This window comes from Oncorhynchus clarkii, unplaced genomic scaffold (assembly GCF_045791955.1).
Source record: "Oncorhynchus clarkii lewisi isolate Uvic-CL-2024 unplaced genomic scaffold, UVic_Ocla_1.0 unplaced_contig_1340_pilon_pilon, whole genome shotgun sequence".
In the NCBI taxonomy this organism is placed as follows: Eukaryota; Metazoa; Chordata; class Actinopteri; order Salmoniformes; family Salmonidae; genus Oncorhynchus; species Oncorhynchus clarkii.
Genome location: NW_027261064.1, coordinates 43,988 through 69,037, shown reverse-complemented (window position 1 = coordinate 69,037; position 25,050 = coordinate 43,988). Strand labels below are relative to the sequence as shown.

At 43.5% G+C, this 25,050-nt stretch overlaps 9 non-coding genes across 9 annotated transcripts; all 9 read left to right on the top strand.

The window, feature by feature from the left end:
- The first annotated feature begins 2,151 nt into the window (after nt 1-2,151).
- Nucleotides 2,152-2,238, top strand: trnay-gua (transfer RNA tyrosine (anticodon GUA)). The gene is given in 2 exon segments: nt 2,152-2,188; nt 2,203-2,238. It is a non-coding gene; the product is annotated as a tRNA-Tyr (tRNA).
- A 2,863-nt stretch (nt 2,239-5,101) lies between these two features.
- On the top strand, nt 5,102-5,188 carry trnay-gua (transfer RNA tyrosine (anticodon GUA)). Its single transcript is given in 2 exon segments — nt 5,102-5,138; nt 5,153-5,188. It is a non-coding gene; the product is annotated as a tRNA-Tyr (tRNA).
- A 1,947-nt stretch (nt 5,189-7,135) lies between these two features.
- On the top strand, nt 7,136-7,222 carry trnay-gua (transfer RNA tyrosine (anticodon GUA)). Its single transcript is given in 2 exon segments — nt 7,136-7,172; nt 7,187-7,222. It is a non-coding gene; the product is annotated as a tRNA-Tyr (tRNA).
- A 7,367-nt stretch (nt 7,223-14,589) lies between these two features.
- Nucleotides 14,590-14,676, top strand: trnay-gua (transfer RNA tyrosine (anticodon GUA)). Its single transcript is given in 2 exon segments — nt 14,590-14,626; nt 14,641-14,676. It is a non-coding gene; the product is annotated as a tRNA-Tyr (tRNA).
- A 3,301-nt stretch (nt 14,677-17,977) lies between these two features.
- On the top strand, nt 17,978-18,064 carry trnay-gua (transfer RNA tyrosine (anticodon GUA)). The gene is given in 2 exon segments: nt 17,978-18,014; nt 18,029-18,064. It is a non-coding gene; the product is annotated as a tRNA-Tyr (tRNA).
- Nucleotides 18,065-20,011: 1,947 nt separating this feature from the next.
- Nucleotides 20,012-20,098, top strand: trnay-gua (transfer RNA tyrosine (anticodon GUA)). Its single transcript is given in 2 exon segments — nt 20,012-20,048; nt 20,063-20,098. It is a non-coding gene; the product is annotated as a tRNA-Tyr (tRNA).
- Nucleotides 20,099-21,364: 1,266 nt separating this feature from the next.
- Nucleotides 21,365-21,451, top strand: trnay-gua (transfer RNA tyrosine (anticodon GUA)). The gene is given in 2 exon segments: nt 21,365-21,401; nt 21,416-21,451. It is a non-coding gene; the product is annotated as a tRNA-Tyr (tRNA).
- A 590-nt stretch (nt 21,452-22,041) lies between these two features.
- On the top strand, nt 22,042-22,128 carry trnay-gua (transfer RNA tyrosine (anticodon GUA)). Its single transcript is given in 2 exon segments — nt 22,042-22,078; nt 22,093-22,128. It is a non-coding gene; the product is annotated as a tRNA-Tyr (tRNA).
- Nucleotides 22,129-24,075: 1,947 nt separating this feature from the next.
- Nucleotides 24,076-24,162, top strand: trnay-gua (transfer RNA tyrosine (anticodon GUA)). The gene is given in 2 exon segments: nt 24,076-24,112; nt 24,127-24,162. It is a non-coding gene; the product is annotated as a tRNA-Tyr (tRNA).
- The last annotated feature ends 888 nt before the right edge of the window (nt 24,163-25,050 follow it).

The window sequence follows — 25,050 nt, the reverse complement described above, 5'->3', positions numbered from 1 at the left end:
GGCTAAACAGCGATTTTATTCCTCGGCTCACTTTTTGTCTATTTCCAAATGCAACTACTTGCAATCTAAGGGGATGTAGCTCAGAGGAATAGAGCATTAGTTGAACGTACGAAGACCTGGGGGATATCCTCAGCAGCTCCAAGAAACCACCAAACTCATCAGATTAATTTCTTAAAGGGAACATATGCTTCTGCCAAACCTCTGACCATCTAGGTGATGGTGTTTGACTACATTTTTTATCCTTCGATAACTCAGTTGGTAGAGCGGAGGACTGTAGGTGAAATTGCTGTAATCCTTAGGTCGCTGGTTCAAATCCGGCTCGAAGGATTGTACTTTTTCTTGTGGCTTACACCAACTTTTTGACAGCAGTGTACCATGACATGTGCTTGACAAAAAAATATCTTTCCCTGAGAGAAGAAATCTTCACTTGTTGACCTTTGATAGGAATGTTGGTAGAGCAGCAGAGAGTTCTCGAGATTGCAACAGTCCTTAGGTCGCTGATTCAGAAGAGTATAACTTATTCTGCAGTTGTTCCAAGTTTTTGACTTATGCCTAGTGTTTACCCAAAAGCAAGTCATTCCCTGAGCGGGAATCAAACCCGGCCGCGGTGGTAAAAGAACCGAATCCTTACCACTAGACCAACAGGGAGAGAGAAAAATACATTTCGCAAGCTAGGGGGCTAAACAGCGATTTTATTCCTCGGCTCACTTTTTGTCTATTCCCAAATGCAACTACTTGCAATCTAAGGGGATGTAGCTCAGAGGAATAGAGCATTAGTTGAACGTACGAAGACCTGGGGGCAATCCTCAGCAGCTCCAAGAAAACACCAAACTCAGCAGATTAATTTCTTAAAGGGAACATATGCTTCTGCCAAACCTCTGACCATCTAGGTGATGGTGTTTGACTACATTTTTTATCCTTCGATAACTCAGTTGGTAGAGCGGAGGACTGTAGGTGAAATTGCTCCAATCCTTAGGTCGCTTGTTCAAATCCGGCTCGAAGGATTGTACTTTTTCTTGTGGCTTACGCCAACTTTTTGACAGCAGTGTACCATGACATGTGCTTGACAAAAAATATCTTTCCCTGAGAGAAGAAATCTTCACTTGTTGACCTTTGATAGGAATGAAGAGGAATGCTGAGCGGGAATCAAACCCAGGCCGCGGTGGTAAAAGAACCGAATCCTTACCACTAGACCAACAGGGAGAGAGAAAAATACATTTCGCAAGCTAGGGGGCTAAACAGCGATTTTATTCCTCGGCTCACTTTTTGTCTATTCCCAAATGCAACTACTTGCAATCTAAGGGGATGTAGCTCAGAGGAATAGAGCATTAGTTGAACGTACGAAGACCTGGGGGCAATCCTCAGCAGCTCCAAGAAACCACCAAACTCATCAGATTAATTTCTTAAAAGGAACATATGCTTCTGCCAAACCTCTGACCATCTAGGTGATGGCGTTTGACTACATTTTTTATCCTTCGATAGCTCAGTTGGTAGAGTGGAGGACTGTAGGTGAAATTGCTGTAATCCTTAGGTCACTGGTTCAAATCCGGCTCGAAGGATTGTACTTTTTCTTGTGGCTTACGCCAACTTATTGACAGCAGTGTACCATGACATGTGCTTGACAAAAAAATATATTTCCCTGAGAGAAGAAATCTTCACTTGTTGACCTTTGATAGGAATGTTGGTAGAGCAGCAGAGAGTTCTCGAGATTGCAACAGTCCTTAGGTCGCTGATTCAGAAGAGTATAACTTTTTCTGCAGTTGTGCCAAGTTTTTGACTTATGCCTAGTGTTTCCCCAAAAGCAAGTCATTCCCTGAGCGGGAATCAAACCCAGGCCGCGGTGGTAAAAGAACCGAATCCTAACCTCTAGACCAACAGGGAGAGAGAAAAATACATTTCGCAAGCTAGGGGGCTAAACAGCGATTTTATTCCTCGGCTCACTTTTTGTCTATTCCCAAATGCAACTACTTGCAATCTAAGGGGATGTAGCTCAGAGGAATAGAGCATTAGTTGAACGTACGAAGACCTGGGGGCAATCCTCAGCAGCTCCAAGAAACCACCAAACTCATCAGATTAATTTCTTAAAAGGAACATATGCTTCTGCCAAACCTCTGACCATCTAGGTGATGGTGTTTGACTACATTTTTTTATCCTTCGATAGCTCAGTTGGTAGAGCGGAGGACTGTAGGTGAAATTGCTGTAATCCTTAGGTCGCTGGTTCAAATCCGGCTCGAAGGATTGTACTTTTTCTTGTGGCTTACACCAGCTTTTTGACAGCAGTGTACCATGACATGTGCTTGACAAAAAAATATCTTTCCCTGAGAGAAAAAATCTTCACTTGTTGACCTTTGATAGGAATGTTGGTAGAGCAGCAGAGAGTTCTCGAGATTGCAACAGTCCTTAGGTCGCTGATTCAGAAGAGTATAACTTATTCTGCAGTTGTTCCAAGTTTTTGACTTATGCCTAGTGTTTACCCAAAAGCAAGTCATTCCCTGAGCGGGAATCAAACCCAGGCCGCGGTGGTAAAAGAACCGAATCCTTACCACTAGACCAACAGGGAGAGAGAAAAATACATTTCGCAAGCTAGGGGGCTAAACAGCGATTTTATTCCTCGGCTCACTTTTTGTCTATTCCCAAATGCAACTACTTGCAATCTAAGGGGATGTAGCTCAGAGGAATAGAGCATTAGTTGAACGTACGAAGACCTGGGGGCAATCCTCAGCAGCTCCAAGAAACCACCAAAGTCAGCAGATTAATTTCTTAAAGGGAACATATGCTTCTGCCAAACCTCTGACCATCTAGGTGATGGTGTTTGACTACATTTTTTATCCTTCGATAACTCAGTTGGTAGAGCGGAGGGCTGTAGGTGAAATTGCTCTAATCCTTAGGTCGCTTGTTCAAATCCGGCTCGAAGGATTGTACTTTTTCTTGTGGCTTACGCCAACTTTTTGACAGCAGTGTACCATGACATGTGCTTGACAAAAAAATATCTTTCTCTGAGAGAAGAAATCTTCACTTGTTGACCTTTGATAGGAATGTTGGTAGAGCAGCAGAGAGTTCTCGAGATTGCAACAGTCCTTAGGTCGCTGATTCAGAAGAGTATAACTTTTTCTGCAGTTGTGCCAAGTTTTTGACTTATGCCTAGTGTTTCCCCAAAAGCAAGTCATTCCCTGAGCGGGAATCAAACCCAGGCAGCGGTGGTAAAAGAACCGAATCCTAACCACTAGACCAACAGTCAACTTTTTGACAGCAGTGTACCATGACATGTGCTTGACAAAAAATATCTTTCCCTGAGAGAAGAAATCTTCACTTGTTGAAGTGTACCATGACATGTGCTTGACAAAAAATATCTTTCCCTGAGAGAAGAAATCTTCACTTGTTGACCTTTGATAGGAATGAAGAGGAATGCTGAGCGGGAATCAAACCCAGGCCGCGGTGGTAAAATAACCGAATCCTTACCACTAGACCAACAGGGAGAGAGAAAAATACATTTCGCAAGCTAGGGGGCTAAACAGCGATTTTATTCCTCGGCTCACTTTTTGTCTATTCCCAAATGCAACTACTTGCAATCTAAGGGGATGTAGCTCAGAGGAATAGAGCATTAGTTGAACGTACGAAGACCTGAGGGCAATCCTCAGCAGCTCCAAGAAACCACCAAACCCATCAGATTAATTTCTTAAAAGGAACATATGCTTCTGCCAAACCTCTGACCATCTAGGTGATGGCGTTTGACTACATTTTTTATTCTTCGATAGCTCAGTTGGTAGAGTGGAGGACTGTAGGTGAAATTGCTGTAATCCTTAGGTCGCTGGTTCAAATCCGGCTCGAAGGATTGTACTTTTTCTTGTGGCTTACACCAACTTATTGACAGCAGTGTACCATGACATGTGCTTGACAAAAAAATATATTTCCCTGAGAGAAGAAATCTTCACTTGTTGTCCTTTGATAGGAATGTTGGTAGAGCAGCAGAGAGTTCTCGAGATTGCAACAGTCCGTATGTCGCTGACTCAGAAGAGTATAACTTATTCTGCAGTTGTTCCAAGTTTTTGACTTATGCCTAGTGTTTACCCAAAAGCAAGTCATTCCCTGAGCGGGAATCAAACCCAGGCCGCGGTGGTAAAAGAACCGAATCCTAACCACTAGACCAACAGGGAGAGAGAAAAATACATTTTGCAAGCTATGGGGCTAAACAGCGATTTTATTCCTCGGCTCACTTTTTGTCTATTTCCAAATGCAACTACTTGCAATCTAAGGGGATGTAGCTCAGAGGAATAGAGCATTAGTTGAACGTACGAAGACCTGGGGGCAATCCTTAGCAGCTCCAAGAAGCCACCAAACTCAGCAGATTAATTTCTTAAAGGGAACATATGCTTCTGCCAAACCTCTGACCATCTAGGTGATGGCGTTTGACTACATTTATTATCCTTCGATAGCTCAGTTGGTAGAGCGGAGGACTGTAGGTGAAATTGCTGTAATCCTTAGGTCGCTGGTTCAAATCCGTCTCGAAGGATTGTACTTTTTCTTGTGGCTTACGCCAACTTTTTGACAGCAGTGTACCATGACATGTGCTTGACAAAAAAATATCTTTCCCTGAGAGAAGAAATCTTCACTTGTTGACCTTTGATAGGAATTTTGGTAGAGCAGCAGAGAGCTCTCGAGATTGCAACAGTCCTTAGGTCGCTGATTCAGAAGAGTATAACTTTTTCTGCAGTTGTTCCAAGTTTTTGACTTATGCCTAGTGTTTCCCCAAAAGCAAGTCATTCCCTGAGCGGGAATCAAACCCAGGCCGCGGTGGTAAAAGAACCGAATCCTAACCACTAGACCAACAGGGAGAGAGAAAAATACATTTCGCAAGCTAGGGGGCTAAACAGCGATTTTATTCCTCGGCTCACTTTTTGTCTATTTCCAAATGCAACTACTTGCAATCTAAGGGGATGTAGCTCAGAGGAATAGAGCATTAGTTGAACGTACGAAGACCTGGGGGCAATCCTTAGCAGCTCCAAGAAACCACCAAACTCAGCAGATTAATTTCTTAAAGGGAACATATGCTTCTGCCAAACCTCTGACCATCTAGGTGATGGCGTTTGACTACATTTTTTATCCTTCGATAGCTCAGTTGGTAGAGCGGAGGACTGTAGGTGAAATTGCTGTAATCCTTAGGTTGCTGGTTCAAATCCGGCTCGAAGGATTGTACTTTTTCTTGTGGCTTACGGCAACTTTTTGACAGCAGTGAACCATGACATGTGCTTGACAAAAAAATATCTTTCCCTGAGAGAAGAAATCTTCACTTGTTGACCTTTGATAGGAATGTTGGTAGAGCAGTAGAGAGTTCTCGAGATTGCAACAGTCCTTAGGTCGCTGATTCAGAAGAGTATAACTTTTTCTGCAGTTGTGCCAAGTTTTTGACTTATGCCTAGTGTTTCCCCAAAAGCAAGTCATTCCCTGAGCGGGAATCAAACCCAGGCAGCGGTGGTAAAAGAACCGAATCCTAACCACTAGACCAACAGGGAGAGAGAAAAATACATTTCGCAAGCTAGGGGGCTAAACAGCGATTTTATTCCTCGGCTCACTTTTTGTCTATTCCCAAATGCAACTACTTGCAATCTAAGGGGATGTAGCTCAGAGGAATAGAGCATTAGTTGAACGTACGAAGACCTGGGGGCAATCCTCAGCAGCTCCAAGAAACCACCAAACTCATCAGATTAATTTCTTAAAAGGAACATATGCTTCTGCCAAACCTCTGACCATCTAGGTGATGGCGTTTGACTACATTTTTTATTCTTCGATAGCTCAGTTGGTAGAGTGGAGGACTGTAGGTGAAATTGCTGTAATCCTTAGGTCGCTGGTTCAAATCCGGCTCGAAGGATTGTACTTTTTCTTGTGGCTTACACCAACTTATTGACAGCAGTGTACCATGACATGTGCTTGACAAAAAAATATATTTCCCTGAGAGAAGAAATCTTCACTTGTTGTCCTTTGATAGGAATGTTGGTAGAGCAGCAGAGAGTTCTCGAGATTGCAACAGTCCGTATGTCGCTGACTCAGAAGAGTATAACTTATTCTGCAGTTGTTCCAAGTTTTTGACTTATGCCTAGTGTTTACCCAAAAGCAAGTCATTCCCTGAGCGGGAATCAAACCCAGGCCGCGGTGGTAAAAGAACCGAATCCTAACCACTAGACCAACAGGGAGAGAGAAAAATACATTTTGCAAGCTATGGGGCTAAACAGCGATTTTATTCCTCGGCTCACTTTTTGTCTATTTCCAAATGCAACTACTTGCAATCTAAGGGGATGTAGCTCAGAGGAATAGAGCATTAGTTGAACGTACGAAGACCTGGGGGCAATCCTTAGCAGCTCCAAGAAGCCACCAAACTCAGCAGATTAATTTCTTAAAGGGAACATATGCTTCTGCCAAACCTCTGACCATCTAGGTGATGGCGTTTGACTACATTTATTATCCTTCGATAGCTCAGTTGGTAGAGCGGAGGACTGTAGGTGAAATTGCTGTAATCCTTAGGTCGCTGGTTCAAATCCGTCTCGAAGGATTGTACTTTTTCTTGTGGCTTACGCCAACTTTTTGACAGCAGTGTACCATGACATGTGCTTGACAAAAAAATATCTTTCCCTGAGAGAAGAAATCTTCACTTGTTGACCTTTGATAGGAATTTTGGTAGAGCAGCAGAGAGCTCTCGAGATTGCAACAGTCCTTAGGTCGCTGATTCAGAAGAGTATAACTTTTTCTGCAGTTGTTCCAAGTTTTTGACTTATGCCTAGTGTTTCCCCAAAAGCAAGTCATTCCCTGAGCGGGAATCAAACCCAGGCCGCGGTGGTAAAAGAACCGAATCCTAACCACTAGACCAACAGGGAGAGAGAAAAATACATTTCGCAAGCTAGGGGGCTAAACAGCGATTTTATTCCTCGGCTCACTTTTTGTCTATTTCCAAATGCAACTACTTGCAATCTAAGGGGATGTAGCTCAGAGGAATAGAGCATTAGTTGAACGTACGAAGACCTGGGGGCAATCCTTAGCAGCTCCAAGAAACCACCAAACTCAGCAGATTAATTTCTTAAAGGGAACATATGCTTCTGCCAAACCTCTGACCATCTAGGTGATGGCGTTTGACTACATTTTTTATCCTTCGATAGCTCAGTTGGTAGAGCGGAGGACTGTAGGTGAAATTGCTGTAATCCTTAGGTTGCTGGTTCAAATCCGGCTCGAAGGATTGTACTTTTTCTTGTGGCTTACGGCAACTTTTTGACAGCAGTGAACCATGACATGTGCTTGACAAAAAAATATCTTTCCCTGAGAGAAGAAATCTTCACTTGTTGACCTTTGATAGGAATGTTGGTAGAGCAGTAGAGAGTTCTCGAGATTGCAACAGTCCTTAGGTCGCTGATTCAGAAGAGTATAACTTTTTCTGCAGTTGTGCCAAGTTTTTGACTTATGCCTAGTGTTTCCCCAAAAGCAAGTCATTCCCTGAGCGGGAATCAAACCCAGGCAGCGGTGGTAAAAGAACCGAATCCTAACCACTAGACCAACAGGGAGAGAGAAAAATACATTTCGCAAGCTAGGGGGCTAAACAGCGATTTTATTCCTCGGCTCACTTTTTGTCTATTCCCAAATGCAACTACTTGCAATCTAAGGGGATGTAGCTCAGAGGAATAGAGCATTAGTTGAACGTACGAAGACCTGGGGGCAATCCTTAGCAGCTCCAAGAAGCCACCAAACTCAGCAGATGAATTTCTTAAAGGGAACATATGCTTCTGCCAAACCTCTGACCATCTAGGTGATGGCGTTTGACTACATTTTTTATCCTTCGATAGCTCAGTTGGTAGAGCGGAGGACTGTAGGTGAAATTGCTGTAATCCTTAGGTCGCTTGTTCAAATCCGGCTCAAAGGATTGTACTTTTTCTTGTGCCTTACGCCAACTTTTTGACAGCAGTGTACCATGACATGTGCTTGACAAAAAAATATATTTCCCTGAGAGAAGAAATCTTCACTTGTTGACCTTTGATATGAATGTTGGTAGAGCAGCAGAGAGTTCTCGAGATTGCAACAGTCCGTATGTCGCTGACTCAGAAGAGTATAACTTATTCTGCAGTTGTTCCAAGTTTTTGACTTATGCCTAGTGTTTACCCAAAAGCAAGTCATTCCCTGAGCGGGAATCAAACCCAGGCCGCGGTGGTAAAAGAACCGAATCCTTACCACTAGACCAACAGGGAGAGAGAAAAACACATTTCGCAAGCTAGGGGGCTAAACAGCGATTTTATTCCTCGGCTCACTTTTTGTCTATTCCCAAATGCAACTACTTGCAATCTAAGGGGATGTAGTTCAGAGGAATAGAGCATTAGTTGAACGTACGAAGACCTGGGGGCAATCCTCAGCAGCTCCAAGAAACCACCAAACTCAGCAGATTAATTTCTTAAAGGGAACATATGCTTCTGCCAAACCTCTGACCATCTAGGTGATGGCGTTTGACTACATTTTTTATCCTTCGATAGCTCAGTTGGTAGAGCGGAGGACTGTAGGTGAAATTGCTGTAATCCTTACGTCGCTGGTTCAAATCCGGCTCAAAGGATTGTACTTTTTCTTGTGGTTTACGGCAACTTTTTGACAGCAGTGAACCATGACATGTGCTTGACAAAAAAATATCTTTCCCTGAGAGAAGAAATCTTCACTTGTTGACCTTTGATAGGAATGTTGGTAGAGCAGTAGAGAGTTCTCGAGATTGCAACAGTCCTTAGGTCGCTGATTCAGAAGAGTATAACTTTTTCTGCAGTTGTGCCAAGTTTTTGACTTATGCCTAGTGTTTCCCCAAAAGCAAGTCATTCCCTGAGCGGGAATCAAACCCAGGCAGCGGTGGTAAAAGAACCGAATCCTAACCACTAGACCAACAGGGAGAGAGAAAAATACATTTTGCAAGCTATGGGGCTAAACAGCGATTTTATTCCTCGGCTCACTTTTTGTCTATTTCCAAATGCAACTACTTGCAATCTAAGGGGATGTAGCTCAGAGGAATAGAGCATTAGTTGAACGTACGAAGACCTGGGGGCAATCCTTAGCAGCTCCAAGAAGCCACCAAACTCAGCAGATGAATTTCTTAAAGGGAACATATGCTTCTGCCAAACCTCTGACCATCTAGGTGATGGCGTTTGACTACATTTTTTATCCTTCGATAGCTCAGTTGGTAGAGCGGAGGACTGTAGGTGAAATTGCTGTAATCCTTAGGTCGCTTGTTCAAATCCGGCTCAAAGGATTGTACTTTTTCTTGTGCCTTACGCCAACTTTTTGACAGCAGTGTACCATGACATGTGCTTGACAAAAAAATATATTTCCCTGAGAGAAGAAATCTTCACTTGTTGACCTTTGATATGAATGTTGGTAGAGCAGCAGAGAGTTCTCGAGATTGCAACAGTCCGTATGTCGCTGACTCAGAAGAGTATAACTTATTCTGCAGTTGTTCCAAGTTTTTGACTTATGCCTAGTGTTTACCCAAAAGCAAGTCATTCCCTGAGCGGGAATCAAACCCAGGCCGCGGTGGTAAAAGAACCGAATCCTTACCACTAGACCAACAGGGAGAGAGAAAAACACATTTCGCAAGCTAGGGGGCTAAACAGCGATTTTATTCCTCGGCTCACTTTTTGTCTATTCCCAAATGCAACTACTTGCAATCTAAGGGGATGTAGTTCAGAGGAATAGAGCATTAGTTGAACGTACGAAGACCTGGGGGCAATCCTCAGCAGCTCCAAGAAACCACCAAACTCAGCAGATTAATTTCTTAAAGGGAACATATGCTTCTGCCAAACCTCTGACCATCTAGGTGATGGCGTTTGACTACATTTTTTATCCTTCGATAGCTCAGTTGGTAGAGCGGAGGACTGTAGGTGAAATTGCTGTAATCCTTACGTCGCTGGTTCAAATCCGGCTCAAAGGATTGTACTTTTTCTTGTGGTTTACGGCAACTTTTTGACAGCAGTGAACCATGACATGTGCTTGACAAAAAAATATCTTTCCCTGAGAGAAGAAATCTTCACTTGTTGACCTTTGATAGGAATGTTGGTAGAGCAGTAGAGAGTTCTCGAGATTGCAACAGTCCTTAGGTCGCTGATTCAGAAGAGTATAACTTTTTCTGCAGTTGTGCCAAGTTTTTGACTTATGCCTAGTGTTTCCCCAAAAGCAAGTCATTCCCTGAGCGGGAATCAAACCCAGGCAGCGGTGGTAAAAGAACCGAATCCTAACCACTAGACCAACAGGGAGAGAGAAAAATACATTTTGCAAGCTATGGGGCTAAACAGCGATTTTATTCCTCGGCTCACTTTTTGTCTATTTCCAAATGCAACTACTTGCAATCTAAGGGGATGTAGCTCAGAGGAATAGAGCATTAGTTGAACGTACGAAGACCTGGGGGCAATCCTTAGCAGCTCCAAGAAGCCACCAAACTCAGCAGATGAATTTCTTAAAGGGAACATATGCTTCTGCCAAACCTCTGACCATCTAGGTGATGGCGTTTGACTACATTTTTTATCCTTCGATAGCTCAGTTGGTAGAGCGGAGGACTGTAGGTGAAATTGCTGTAATCCTTAGGTCGCTTGTTCAAATCCGGCTCGAAGGATTGTACTTTTTCTTGTGCCTTACGCCAACTTTTTGACAGCAGTGTACCATGACATGTGCTTGACAAAAAAAAATATTTCCCTGAGAGAAGAAATCTTCACTTGTTGACCTTTGATATGAATGTTGGTAGAGCAGCAGAGAGTTCTCGAGATTGCAACAGTCCGTATGTCGCTGACTCAGAAGAGTATAACTTATTCTGCAGTTGTTCAACAACATCTCCTCCCCGCTGATCCTCAACACTGGGGCCCCACAAGGTTGCGTTCTGAGCCCTCTCCTGTACTCCCTGTTCACCCACGACTGCGTGGCCACGCACGCCTCCAACTCAATCATCAAGTTTGCGGACGACACAACAGTGGTAGGCTTGATTACCAACAACGATGAGACGGCCTACAGGGAGGAGGTGAGGGCCCTCGGAGTGTGGTGTCAGGAAAACAACCTCACACTCAACGTCAACAAAACTAAGGAGATGATTGTGGACTTCAGGAAACAGCAGAGGGAACACCCCCCTATCCACATCGATGGAACAGTAGTGGAGAGGGTAGCAAGTTTTAAGTTCCTCGGCATACACATCACAGACAAACTGAATTGGTCCACTCACACAGACAGCATCGTGAAGAAGGCGCAGCAGCGCCTCTTCAACCTCAGGAGGCTGAAGAAATTCGGCTTGTCACCAAAAGCACTCACAAACTTCTACAGATGCACAATCGAGAGCATCCTGGCGGGCTGTATCACCGCCTGGTATGGCAACTGCACCGCCCTCAACCGTAAGGCTCTCCAGAGGGTAGTGAGGTCTGCACAACGCATCACCGGGGGCAAACTACCTGCCCTCCAGGACACCTACACCACCCGATGTCACAGGAAGGCCATAAAGATCATCAAGGACATCAACCACCCGAGCCACTGCCTGTTCACCCCGCTATCATCCAGAAGGCGAGGTCAGTACAGGTGCATCAAAGCTGGGACCGAGAGACTGAAAAACAGCTTCTATCTCAAGGCCATCAGACTGTTAAACAGCCACCACTAACACTGAGTGGCTGCTGCCAACACACTGACACTGACTCAACTCCAGCCACTTTAATAATGGGAATTGATGGGAAATTATGTAAATATATCACTAGCCACTTTAAACAATGCTACCTTATATAAATGTTACTTACCCTACATTATTCATCTCATACGCATACGTATATACTGTACTCTATATCATCGACGGTATCCTTATGTAATACATGTATCACTAGCCACTTTATACTATACTATGCCACTTTGTTTACATACTCATCTCATTTGTACATACTGTACCCGATACCATCTACTGTATCTTGCCTATGCTGCTCTGTACCATCACTCATTCATATATCCTTATGTACATATTCTTTATCCCCTTACACTGTGTACAAGACAGTAGTTTTGGAATTGTTAGTTAGATTACTTGTTATTACTGCATTGTCGGAACTAGAAGCACAAGCATTTCGCTACACTCGCATTAACATCTGCTAACCATGTGTATGTGACAAATAAAATTTGATTTGATTTGATTTGATTTGATTTGATTTGTTCCAAGTTTTTGACTTATGCCTAGTGTTTACCCAAAAGCAAGTCATTCCCTGAGCGGGAATCAAACCCAGGCCGCGGTGGGAAAAGAACCGAATCCTAACCACTAGACCAACAGGGAGAGAGAAAAATACTTTTTGCAAGCTAGGGGGCTAAACAGCGATTTTATTCCTCGGCTCACTTTTTGTCTATTCCCAAATGCAACTACTTGCAATCTAATGGGATGTAGCTCAGAGGAATAGAGCATTAGTTGAACGTATGAAGACCTGGGGGCAATCCTAAGCAGCTCCAAGAAACCACCAAACTCAGCAGATTAATTTCTTAAAGGGAACATATGCTTCTGCCGAACCTCTGACCATCTAGGTGATGGCGTTTGACTACATTTTTTATCCTTCGATAGCTCAGTTGGTAGAGCTGAGGACTGTAGGTGAAATTGCTGTAATCCTTAGGTCGCTGGTTCAAATCCGTCTCGAAGGATTGTACATTTTCTTGTGGCTTACGGCAACTTTTTGACAGCAGTGAACCATGACATGTGCTTGACAAAAAAATATCTTTCCCTGAGAGAAGAAATCTTCACTTGCTGACCTTTGATAGGAATGTTGGTAGAGCAGCAGAGAGTTCTCGAGATTGCAACAGTCCTTAGGTCGCTGATTCAGAAGAGTATAACTTTTTCTGCAGTTGTGCCAAGTTTTTGACTTATGCCTAGTGTTTCCCCAAAAGCAAGTCATTCCCTGAGCGGGAATCAAACCCAGGCAGCGGTGGTAAAATAACCGAATCCTAACCACTAGACCAACAGGGAGAGAGAAAAATACATTTTGCAAGCTATGGGGCTAAACAGCGATTTTATTCCTCGGCTCACTTTTTGTCTATTTCCAAATGCAACTACTTGCAATCTAAGGGGATGTAGCTCAGAGGAATAGAGCATTAGTTGAACGTACGAAGACCTGGGGGCAATCCTTAGCAGCTCCAAGAAGCCACCAAACTCAGCAGATGAATTTCTTAAAGGGAACATATGCTTCTGCCAAACCTCTGACCATCTAGGTGATGGCGTTTGACTACATTTTTTATCCTTCGATAGCTCAGTTGGTAGAGCGGAGGACTGTAGGTGAAATTGCTGTAATCCTTAGGTCGCTTGTTCAAATCCGGCTCGAAGGATTGTACTTTTTCTTGTGCCTTACGCCAACTTTTTGACAGCAGTGTACCATGACATGTGCTTGACAAAAAAATATATTTCCCTGAGAGAAGAAATCTTCACTTGTTGACCTTTGATATGAATGTTGGTAGAGCAGCAGAGAGTTCTCGAGATTGCAACAGTCCGTATGTCGCTGACTCAGAAGAGTATAACTTATTCTGCAGTTGTTCCAAGTTTTTGACTTATGCCTAGTGTTTACCCAAAAGCAAGTCATTCCCTGAGCGGGAATCAAACCCAGGCCGCGGTGGGAAAAGAACCGAATCCTAACCACTAGACCAACAGGGAGAGAGAAAAATACTTTTTGCAAGCTAGGGGGCTAAACAGCGATTTTATTCCTCGGCTCACTTTTTGTCTATTCCCAAATGCAACTACTTGCAATCTAATGGGATGTAGCTCAGAGGAATAGAGCATTAGTTGAACGTATGAAGACCTGGGGGCAATCCTAAGCAGCTCCAAGAAACCACCAAACTCAGCAGATTAATTTCTTAAAGGGAACATATGCTTCTGCCGAACCTCTGACCATCTAGGTGATGGCGTTTGACTACATTTTTTATCCTTCGATAGCTCAGTTGGTAGAGCTGAGGACTGTAGGTGAAATTGCTGTAATCCTTAGGTCGCTGGTTCAAATCCGTCTCGAAGGATTGTACATTTTCTTGTGGCTTACGGCAACTTTTTGACAGCAGTGAACCATGACATGTGCTTGACAAAAAAATATCTTTCCCTGAGAGAAGAAATCTTCACTTGCTGACCTTTGATAGGAATGTTGGTAGAGCAGCAGAGAGTTCTCGAGATTGCAACAGTCCTTAGGTCGCTGATTCAGAAGAGTATAACTTTTTCTGCAGTTGTGCCAAGTTTTTGACTTATGCCTAGTGTTTCCCCAAAAGCAAGTCATTCCCTGAGCGGGAATCAAACCCAGGCAGCGGTGGTAAAAGAACCGAATCCTAACCACTAGACCAACAGGGAGAGAGAAAAATACATTTTGCAAGCTATGGGGCTAAACAGCGATTTTATTCCTCGGCTCACTTTTTGTCTATTTCCAAATGCAACTACTTGCAATCTAAGGGGATGTAGCTCAGAGGAATAGAGCATTAGTTGAACGTACGAAGACCTGGGGGCAATCCTTAGCAGCTCCAAGAAGCCACCAAACTCAGCAGATTAATTTCTTAAAGGGAACATATGCTTCTGCCAAACCTCTGACCATCTAGGTGATGGCGTTTGACTACATTTTTTATCCTTCGATAGCTCAGTTGGTAGAGCGGAGGACTGTAGATGAAATTGCTGTAATCCTTAGGTCGCTGGTTCAAATCCTGCTTGAAGGATTGTACATTTTCTTGTGGCTTACGCCAACTTTTTGACAGCAGTGCACCTTGACATGTGCTTGACAAAAAATATCTTTCCCTGAGAGAAGAAATCTTAACTTGTTGACCTTTGATAGGAATGTTGGTAGAGCAGCAGAGAGTTCTCGAGATTGCAACAGTCCTTAGGTCGCTGATTCAGAAGAGTATAACTTTTTCTGCAGTTGTGCCAAGTTTTTGACTTATGCCTAGTGTTTCCCCAAAAGCAAGTCATTCCCTGAGCGGGAATCAAACCCAGGCCGCGGTGGTAAAATAACCGAATCCTTACCACTAGACCAACAGGGAGAGAGAAAAACACATTTCGCAAGCTAGGGGGCTAAACAGCGATTTTATTCCTCGGCTCACTTTTTGTCTATTCCCAAATGCAACTACTTGCAATCTAAGGGGATGTAGTTCAGAGGAATAGAGCATTAGTTGAACGTACGAAGACCTGGGGGCAATCCTCAGCAGCTCCAAGAAACCACCAAACTCAGCAGATTAATTTCTTAAAGGGAACATATGCTTCTGCCAAACCTCTGACCATCTAGGTGATGGCGTTTGACTACATTTTTTATCCTTCGATAGCTCAGTTGGTAGAGCGGAGGACTGTAGGTGAAATTGCTGTAATCCTTAGGTCGCTTGTTCAAATCCGGCTCGAAGGATTGTACTTTTTCTTGTGCCTTACGCCAACTTTTTGACAGCAGTGTACCATGACATGTGCTTGACAAAAAAATATATTTCCCTGAGAGAAGAAATCTTCACTTGGTGACCTTTGATATGAATGTTGGTAGAGCAGCAGAGAGTTCTCGAGATTGCAACAGTCCGTATGTCGCTGACTCAGAAGAGTATAACTTATTCTGCAGTTGTTCCAAGTTTTTGACTTATGCCTAGTGTTTACCTAAAAGCAAGTCATTCCCTGAGCGGGAATCAAACCCAGGCCGCGGTGGGAAAAGAACCGAATCCTAACCACTAGACCAACAGTGAGAGAGAAAAATACATTTTGCATGCTATGGGGCTAAACAGCGATTTTATTCCTCGGCTCACTTTTTGTCTATTTCCAAATGCAACTACTTGCAATCTAAGGGGATGTAGCTCAGAGGAATAGAGCATTAGTTGAACGTACGAAGACCTGGGGGCAATCCTTAGCAGCTCCAAGAAGCCACCAAACTCAGCAGATTAATTTCTTAAAGGGAACATATGCTTCTGCCAAACCTCTGACCATCTAGGTGATGGCGTTTGACTACATTTTTTATCCTTAGATAGCTCAGTTGGTAGAGCGGAGGACTGTAGATGAAATTGCTGTAATCCTTAGGTCGCTGGTTCAAATCCGGCTTGAAGGATTGTACATTTTCTTGTGGCTTACGCCAACTTTTTGACAGCAGTGCACCTTGACATGTGCTTGACAAAAAATATCTTTCCCTGAGAGAAGAAATCTTAACTTGTTGACCTTTGATAGGAATGTTAGTAGAGCAGCAGAGAGTTCTCGAGATTGCAACAGTCCTTAGGTCGCTGATTCAGAAGAGTATAACTTTTTCTGCAGTTGTGCCAAGTTTTTGACTTATGCCTAGTGTTTCCCCAAAAGCAAGTCATTCCCTGAGCGGGAATCAAACCCAGGCCGCGGTGGTAAAAGAACCGAATCCTTACCACTAGACCAACAGGGAGAGAGAAAAACACATTTCGCAAGCTAGGGGGCTAAACAGCGATTTTATTCCTCGGCTCACTTTTTGTCTATTCCCAAATGCAACTACTTGCAATCTAAGGGGATGTAGTTCAGAGGAATAGAGCATTAGTTGAACGTACGAAGACCTGGGGGCAATCCTCAGCAGCTCCAAGAAACCACCAAACTCAGCAGATTAATTTCATAAAGGGAACATATGCTTCTGCCAAACCTCTGACCATCTAGGTGATGGCGTTTGACTACATTTTTTATCCTTCGATAGCTCAGTTGGTAGAGCGGAGGACTGTAGGTGAAATTGCTGTAATCCTTAGGTCGCTTGTTCAAATCCGGCTCGAAGGATTGTACTTTTTCTTGTGCCTTACGCCAACTTTTTGACAGCAGTGTACCATGACATGTGCTTGACAAAAAAATATATTTCCCTGAGAGAAGAAATCTTCACTTGTTGACCTTTGATATGAATGTTGGTAGAGCAGCAGAGAGTTCTCGAGATTGCAACAGTCCGTATGTCGCTGACTCAGAAGAGTATAACTTATTCTGCAGTTGTTCCAAGTTTTTGACTTATGCCTAGTGTTTACCCAAAAGCAAGTCATTCCCTGAGCGGGAATCAAACCCAGGCCGCGGTGGGAAAAGAACCGAATCCTAACCACTAGACCAACAGGGAGAGAGAAAAATACTTTTTGCAAGCTAGGGGGCTAAACAGCGATTTTATTCCTCGGCTCACTTTTTGTCTATTCCCAAATGCAACTACTTGCAATCTAATGGGATGTAGCTCAGAGGAATAGAGCATTAGTTGAACGTATGAAGACCTGGGGGCAATCCTAAGCAGCTCCAAGAAACCACCAAACTCAGCAGATTAATTTCTTAAAGGGAACATATGCTTCTGCCGAACCTCTGACCATCTAGGTGATGGCGTTTGACTACATTTTTTATCCTTCGATAGCTCAGTTGGTAGAGCCGAGGACTGTAGGTGAAATTGCTGTAATCCTTAGGTCGCTGGTTCAAATCCGTCTCGAAGGATTGTACATTTTCTTGTGGCTTACGGCAACTTTTTGACAGCAGTGAACCATGACATGTGCTTGACAAAAAAATATATTTCCCTGAGAGAAGAAATCTTCACTTGCTGACCTTTGATATGAATGTTGGTAGAGCAGCAGAGAGTTCTCGAGATTGCAACAGTCCGTATGTCGCTGACTCAGAAGAGTATAACTTATTCTGCAGTTGTTCCAAGTTTTTGACTTATGCCTAGTGTTTACCCAAAAGCAAGTCATTCCCTGAGCGGGAATCAAACCCAGGCCGCGGTGGGAAAAGAACCGAATCCTAACCACTAGACCAACAGGGAGAGAGAAAAATACTTTTTGCAAGCTAGGGGGCTAAACAGCGATTTTATTCCTCGGCTCACTTTTTGTCTATTCCCAAATGCAACTACTTGCAATCTAATGGGATGTAGCTCAGAGGAATAGAGCATTAGTTGAACGTATGAAGACCTGGGGGCAATCCTAAACAGCTCCAAGAAACCACCAAACTCAGCAGATTAATTTCTTAAAGGGAACATATGCTTCTGCCAAACCTTTGACCATCTAGGTGATGGCGTTTGACTACATTTTTTATCCTTCGATAGCTCAGTTGGCAGAGCGGAGGACTGTAGGTGAAATTGCTGTAATCCTTAGGTCGCTGGTTCAAATCCGGCTCGAAGGATTGTACTTTTTCTTGTGGCTTACGCCAACTTTTTGACAGCAGTGTACCATGACATGTGCTTGACAAAAAAATATATTTCCCTGAGAGAAGAAATCTTCACTTGTTGACCTTTGATATGAATGTTGGTAGAGCAGCAGAGAGTTCTCGAGATTGCAACAGTCCGTATGTCGCTGACTCAGAAGAGTATAACTTATTCTGCAGTTGTTCCAAGTTTTTGACTTATGCCTTGTGTTTCCCCAAAAGCAAGTCATTCCCTGAGCGGGAATCAAACCCAGGCCGCGGTGGTAAAAGAACCGAATCCTTACCACTAGACCAACAGGGAGAGAGAAAAACACATTTCGCAAGCTAGGGGGCTAAACAGCGATTTTATTCCTCGGCTCACTTTTTGTCTATTCCCAAATGCAACTACTTGCAATCTAAGGGGATGTAGTTCAGAGGAATAGAGCATTAGTTGAACGTACGAAGACCTGGGGGCAATCCTCAGCAGCTCCAAGAAACCACCAAACTCAGCAGATTAATTTCTTAAAGGGAACATATGCTTCTGCCAAACCTCTGACCATCTAGGTGATGGCGTTTGACTACATTTTTTATCCTTCGATAGCTCAGTTGGTAGAGCGGAGGACTGTAGGTGAAATTGCTGTAATCCTTAGGTCGCTTGTTCAAATCCGGCTCGAAGGATTGTACTTTTTCTTGTGCCTTACGCCAACTTTTTGACAGCAGTGTACCATGACATGTGCTTGACAAAAAAATATATTTCCCTGAGAGAAGAAATCTTCACTTGTTGACCTTTGATATGAATGTTGGTAGAGCAGCAGAGAGTTCTCGAGATTGCTACAGTCCGTATGTCGCTGACTCAGAAGAGTATAACTTATTCTGCAGTTGTTCCAAGTTTTTGACTTATGCCTAGTGTTTACCCAAAAGCAAGTCATTCCCTGAGCGGGAATCAAACCCAGGCCGCGGCGGGAAAATAACCGAATCCTAACCACTAGACCAACAGGGAGAGAGAAAAATACTTTTTGCAAGCTAGGGGGCTAAACAGCGATTTTATTCCTCGGCTCACTTTTTTGTCTATTCCCAAATGCAACTACTTGCAATCTAATGGGATGTAGCTCAGAGGAATAGAGCATTAGTTGAACGTATGAAGACCTGGGGGCAATCCTAAGCAGCTCCAAGAAACCACCAAACTCAGCAGATTAATTTCTTAAAGGGAACATATGCTTCTGCCGAACCTCTGACCATCTAGGTGATGGCGTTTGACTACATTTTTTATCCTTCGATAGCTCAGTTGGTAGAGCCGAGGACTGTAGGTGAAATTGCTGTAATCCTTAGGTCGCTGGTTCAAATCCGTCTCGAAGGATTGTACATTTTCTTGTGGCTTACGGCAACTTTTTGACAGCAGTGAACCATGACATGTGCTTGACAAAAAAATATCTTTCCCTGAGAGAAGAAATCTTCACTTGCTGACCTTTGATATGAATGTTGGTAGAGCAGCAGAGAGTTCTCGAGATTGCAACAGTCCGTATGTCGCTGACTCAGAAGAGTATGACTTATTCTGCAGTTGTTCCAAGTTTTTGACTTATGCCTAGTGTTTACCCAAAAGCAAGTCATTCCCTGAGCGGGAATCAAACCCAGGCCGCGGTGGGAAAAGAACCGAATCCTAACCACTAGACCAACAGGGAGAGAGAAAAATACTTTTTGCAAGCTAGGGGGCTAAACAGCGATTTTATTCCTCGGCTCACTTTTTGTCTATTCCCAAATGCAACTACTTGCAATCTAAGGGGATGTAGCTCAGAGGAATAGAGCATTAGTTGAACGTACGAAGACCTGGGGGCAATCCTTAGCAGCTCCAAGAAACACCAAACTCAGCAGATTAATTTCTTAAAGGGAACATATGCTTCTGCCAAACCTCTGACCATCTAGGTGATGGCGTTTGACTACATTTTTTATCCTTCGATAGCTCAGTTGGTAGAGCGGAGGACTGTAGGTGAAATTGCTGTAATCCTTAGGTCGCTGGTTCAAATCCGGCTCGAAGGATTGTACTTTTTCTTGTGGCTTACGCCAACTTTTTGACAGCAGTGTACCATGACATGTGCTTGACAAAAAAATATCTTTCCCTGAGAGAAGAAATCTTCACTTGTTGACCTTTGATAGGAATGTTGGTAGAGCAGCAGAGAGTTCTCGAGATTGCAACAGTCCTTAGGTCGCTGACTCAGAAGAGTATAACTTTTTCTGCAGTTGTGCCAAGTTTTTGACATATGCCTAGTGATTCCCCAAAAGCAAGTCATTCCCTGAGCGGGAATCAAACCCAGGCCGCGGTGGTAAAATAACCAAATCCTAACCACTAGACCAACAGGGAGAGAGAACAAGACATTTCGCAGTGAGGGGGCTAAACAGCGATTTATTCCTCGGCTCACTTTTTGTCTATTCCAAAATGCAACTACTTGCAATCTAAGGGGATGTAGCTCAGAGGAATAGAGCATTACTTCAACGTACGAAGACCTGGGGGCAATCCTCAGCAGCTCCAAGACACCACCAAACTCAGCAGATTAAATTCTTGAAAGGAACATATGCTTCTGCCGAACCTCTGACCATCTAGGTAATGGCGTTTGACTACATTTGACGCCTTTCAATAGCTCATATGGTAGAGCGGAGGACTCTAGGTGAAATTGCAGTAATCCTTAGGTCGCTGGTTCAAATCCGGTACGAAGGATTGTACTTTTTCTTGTGGCTTACGCCAACTTTTTGACAGCAGTGCACCTTGACATGTGCTTGACAAAAAATATCTTTCCCTGAGAGAAGAAATCTTCACTTGTTGACCTATGATAGGAATGTTGGTAGAGCACAAGAGAGTTCTCGAGATTGCAACAGTCCTTAGGTCGCTGACTCAGAAGAGTATAACTTATTCTGCAGTTGTTCCAATTTTTTGACTTATGCCTAGTGTTTACCCAAAAGCAAGTCATTCCCTGAGCGGGAATCAAACCCAGGCAGCGGTGGTAAAAGAACCGAATCCTTACCACTAGACCAACAGGGAGAGAGAAAAATACATTTTGCAAGCTATGGGGCTAAACAGCGATTTTATTCCTCGGCTCACTTTTTGTCTATTTCCAAATGCAACTACTTGCAATCTAAGGGGATGTAGCTCAGAGGAATAGAGCATTAGTTGAACGTACGAAGACCTGGGGGCAATCCTTAGCAGCTCCAAGAAACCACCAAACTCAGCAGATTAATTTCTTAAAGGGAACATATGCTTCTGCCAAACCTCTGACCATCTAGGTGATGGCGTTTGACTACATTTTTTATCCTTCGATAGCTCAGTTGGTAGAGCGGAGGACTGTAGATGAAATTGCTGTAATCCTTAGGTCGCTGGTTCAAATCCGGCTTGAAGGATTGTACATTTTCTTGTGGCTTACGCCAACTTTTTGACAGCAGTGCACCTTGACATGTGCTTGACAAAAAATATCTTTCCCTGAGAGAAGAAATCTTAACTTGTTGACCTTTGATAGGAATGTTGGTAGAGCAGCAGAGAGTTCTCGAGATTGCAACAGTCCTTAGGTCGCTGATTCAGAAGAGTATAATTTTTTCTGCAGTTGTGCCAAGTTTTTGACTTATGCCTAGTGTTTCCCCAAAAGCAAGTCATTCCCTGAGCGGGAATCAAACCCAGGCCGCGGTGGTAAAAGAACCGAATCCTTACCACTAGACCAACAGGGAGAGAGAAAAACACATTTCGCAAGCTAGGGGGCTAAACAGCGATTTTATTCCTCGGCTCACTTTTTGTCTATTCCCAAATGCAACTACTTGCAATCTAAGGGGATGTAGTTCAGAGGAATAGAGCATTAGTTGAACGTACGAAGACCTGGGGGCAATCCTCAGCAGCTCCAAGAAACCACCAAACTCAGCAGATTAATTTCTTAAAGGGAACATATGCTTCTGCCAAACCTCTGACCATCTAGGTGATGGCGTTTGACTACATTTTTTATCCTTCGATAGCTCAGTTGGTAGAGCGGAGGACTGTAGGTGAAATTACTGTAATCCTTACGTCGCTGGTTCAAATCCGGCTCGAAGGATTGTACTTTTTCTTGTGGTTTACGGCAACTTTTTGACAGCAGTGAACCATGACATGTGCTTGACAAAAAAATATCTTTCCCTGAGAGAAGAAATCTTCACTTGTTGACCTTTGATAGGAATGTTGGTAGAGCAGTAGAGAGTTCTCGAGATTGCAACAGTCCTTAGGTCGCTGATTCAGAAGAGTATAACTTTTTCTGCAGTTGTGCCAAGTTTTTTACTTATGCCTAGTGTTTCCCCAAAAGCAAGTCATTCCCTGAGCGGGAATCAAACCCAGGCAGCGGTGGTAAAAGAACCGAATCCTAACCACTAGACCAACAGGGAGAGAGAAAAATACATTTTGCAAGCTATGGGGCTAAACAGCGATTTTATTCCTCGGCTCACTTTTTGTCTATTTCCAAATGCAACTACTTGCAATCTAAGGGGATGTAGCTCAGAGGAATAGAGCATTAGTTGAACGTACGAAGACCTGGGGGCAATCCTTAGCAGCTCCAAGAAGCCACCAAACTCAGCAGATGAATTTCTTAAAGGGAACATATGCTTCTGCCAAACCTCTGACCATCTAGGTGATGGCGTTTGACTACATTTTTTATCCTTCGATAGCTCAGTTGGTAGAGCGGAGGACTGTAGGTGAAATTGCTGTAATCCTTAGGTCGCTTGTTCAAATCCGGCTCGAAGGATTGTACTTTTTCTTGTGCCTTACGCCAACTTTTTGACAGCAGTGTACCATGACATGTGCTTGACAAAAAAATATATTTCCCTGAGAGAAGAAATCTTCACTTGTTGACCTTTGACATGAATGTTGGTAGAGCAGCAGAGAGTTCTCGAGATTGCAACAGTCCGTATGTCACTGACTCAGAAGAGTATAACTTATTCTGCAGTTGTTCCAAGTTTTTGACTTATGCCTAGTGTTTACCCAAAAGCAAGTCATTCCCTGAGCGGGAATCAAACCCAGGCCGCGGTGGGAAAAGAACCGAATCCTAACCACTAGACCAACAGGGAGAGAGAAAAATACTTTTTGCAAGCTAGGGGGCTAAACAGCGATTTTATTCCTCGGCTCACTTTTTGTCTATTCCCAAATGCAACTACTTGCAATCTAATGGGATGTAGCTCAGAGGAATAGAGCATTAGTTGAACGTATGAAGACCTGGGGGCAATCCTAAGCAGCTCCAAGAAACCACCAAACTCAGCAGATTAATTTCTTAAAGGGAACATATGCGTCTGCCGAACCTCTGACCATCTAGGTGATGGCGTTTGACTACATTTTTTATCCTTCGATAGCTCAGTTGGTAGAGCCGAGGACTGTAGGTGAAATTGCTGTAATCCTTAGGTCGCTGGTTCAAATCCGTCTCGAAGGATTGTACATTTTCTTGTGGCTTACGGCAACTTTTTGACATCAGTGAACCATGACATGTGCTTGACAAAAAAATATCTTTCCCTGAGAGAAGAAATCTTCACTTGCTGACCTTTGATAGGAATGTTGGTAGAGCAGCAGAGAGTTCTCGAGATTGCAACAGTCCTTAGGTCGCTGATTCAGAAGAGTATAACTTTTTCTGCAGTTGTGCCAAGTTTTTGACTTATGCCTAGTGTTTCCCCAAAAGCAAGTCATTCCCTGAGCGGGAATCAAACCCAGGCAGCGGTGGTAAAAGAACCGAATCCTAACCACTAGACCAACAGGGAGAGAGAAAAATACATTTTGCAAGCTATGGGGCTAAACAGCGATTTTATTCCTCGGCTCACTTTTTGTCTATTTCCAAATGCAACTACTTGCAATCTAAGGGGATGTAGCTCAGAGGAATAGAGCATTAGTTGAACGTACGAAGACCTGGGGGCAATCCTTAGCAGCTCCAAGAAGCTACCAAACTCAGCAGATTAATTTCTTAAAGGGAACATATGCTTCTGCCAAACCTCTGACCATCTAGGTGATGGCGTTTGACTACATTTTTTATCCTTCGATAGCTCAGTTGGTAGAGCGGAGGACTGTAGATGAAATTGCTGTAATCCTTAGGTCGCTGGTTCAAATCCGGCTTGAAGGATTGTACATTTTCTTGTGGCTTACGCCAACTTTTTGACAGCAGTGCACCTTGACATGTGCTTGACAAAAAATATCTTTCCCTGAGAGAAGAAATCTTAACTTGTTGACCTTTGATAGGAATGTTGGTAGAGCAGCAGAGAGTTCTCGAGATTGCAACAGTCCTTAAGTCGCTGATTCAGAAGAGTATAACTTTTTCTGCAGTTGTGCCAAGTTTTTGACTTATGCCTAGTGTTTCCCCAAAAGCAAGTCATTCCCTGAGCGGGAATCAAACCCAGGCCGCGGTGGTAAAAGAACCGAATCCTAACCACTAGACCAACAGGGAGAGAGAAAAATACTTTTTGCAAGCTAGGGGGCTAAACAGCGATTTTATTCCTCGGCTCACTTTTTGTCTATTCCCAAATGCAACTACTTGCAATCTAATGGGATGTAGCTCAGAGGAATAGAGCATTAGTTGAACGTATGAAGACCTGGGGGCAATCCTAAGCAGCTCCAAGAAACCACCAAACTCAGCAGATTAATTTCTTAAAGGGAACATATGCTTCTGCCGAACCTCTGACCATCTAGGTGATGGCGTTTGACTACATTTTTTATCCTTCGATAGCTCAGTTGATAGAGCCGAGGACTGTAGGTGAAATTGCTGTGATCCTTAGGTCGCTGGTTCAAATCCGTCTCGAAGGATTGTACATTTTCTTGTGGCTTACGGCAACTTTTTGACAGCAGTGAACCATGACATGTGCTTGACAAAAAAATATCTTTCCCTGAGAGAAGAAATCTTCACTTGCTGACCTTTGATATGAATGTTGGTAGAGCAGCAGAGAGTTCTCGAGATTGCAACAGTCCGTATGTCGCTGACTCAGAAGAGTATAACTTATTCTGCAGTTGTTCCAAG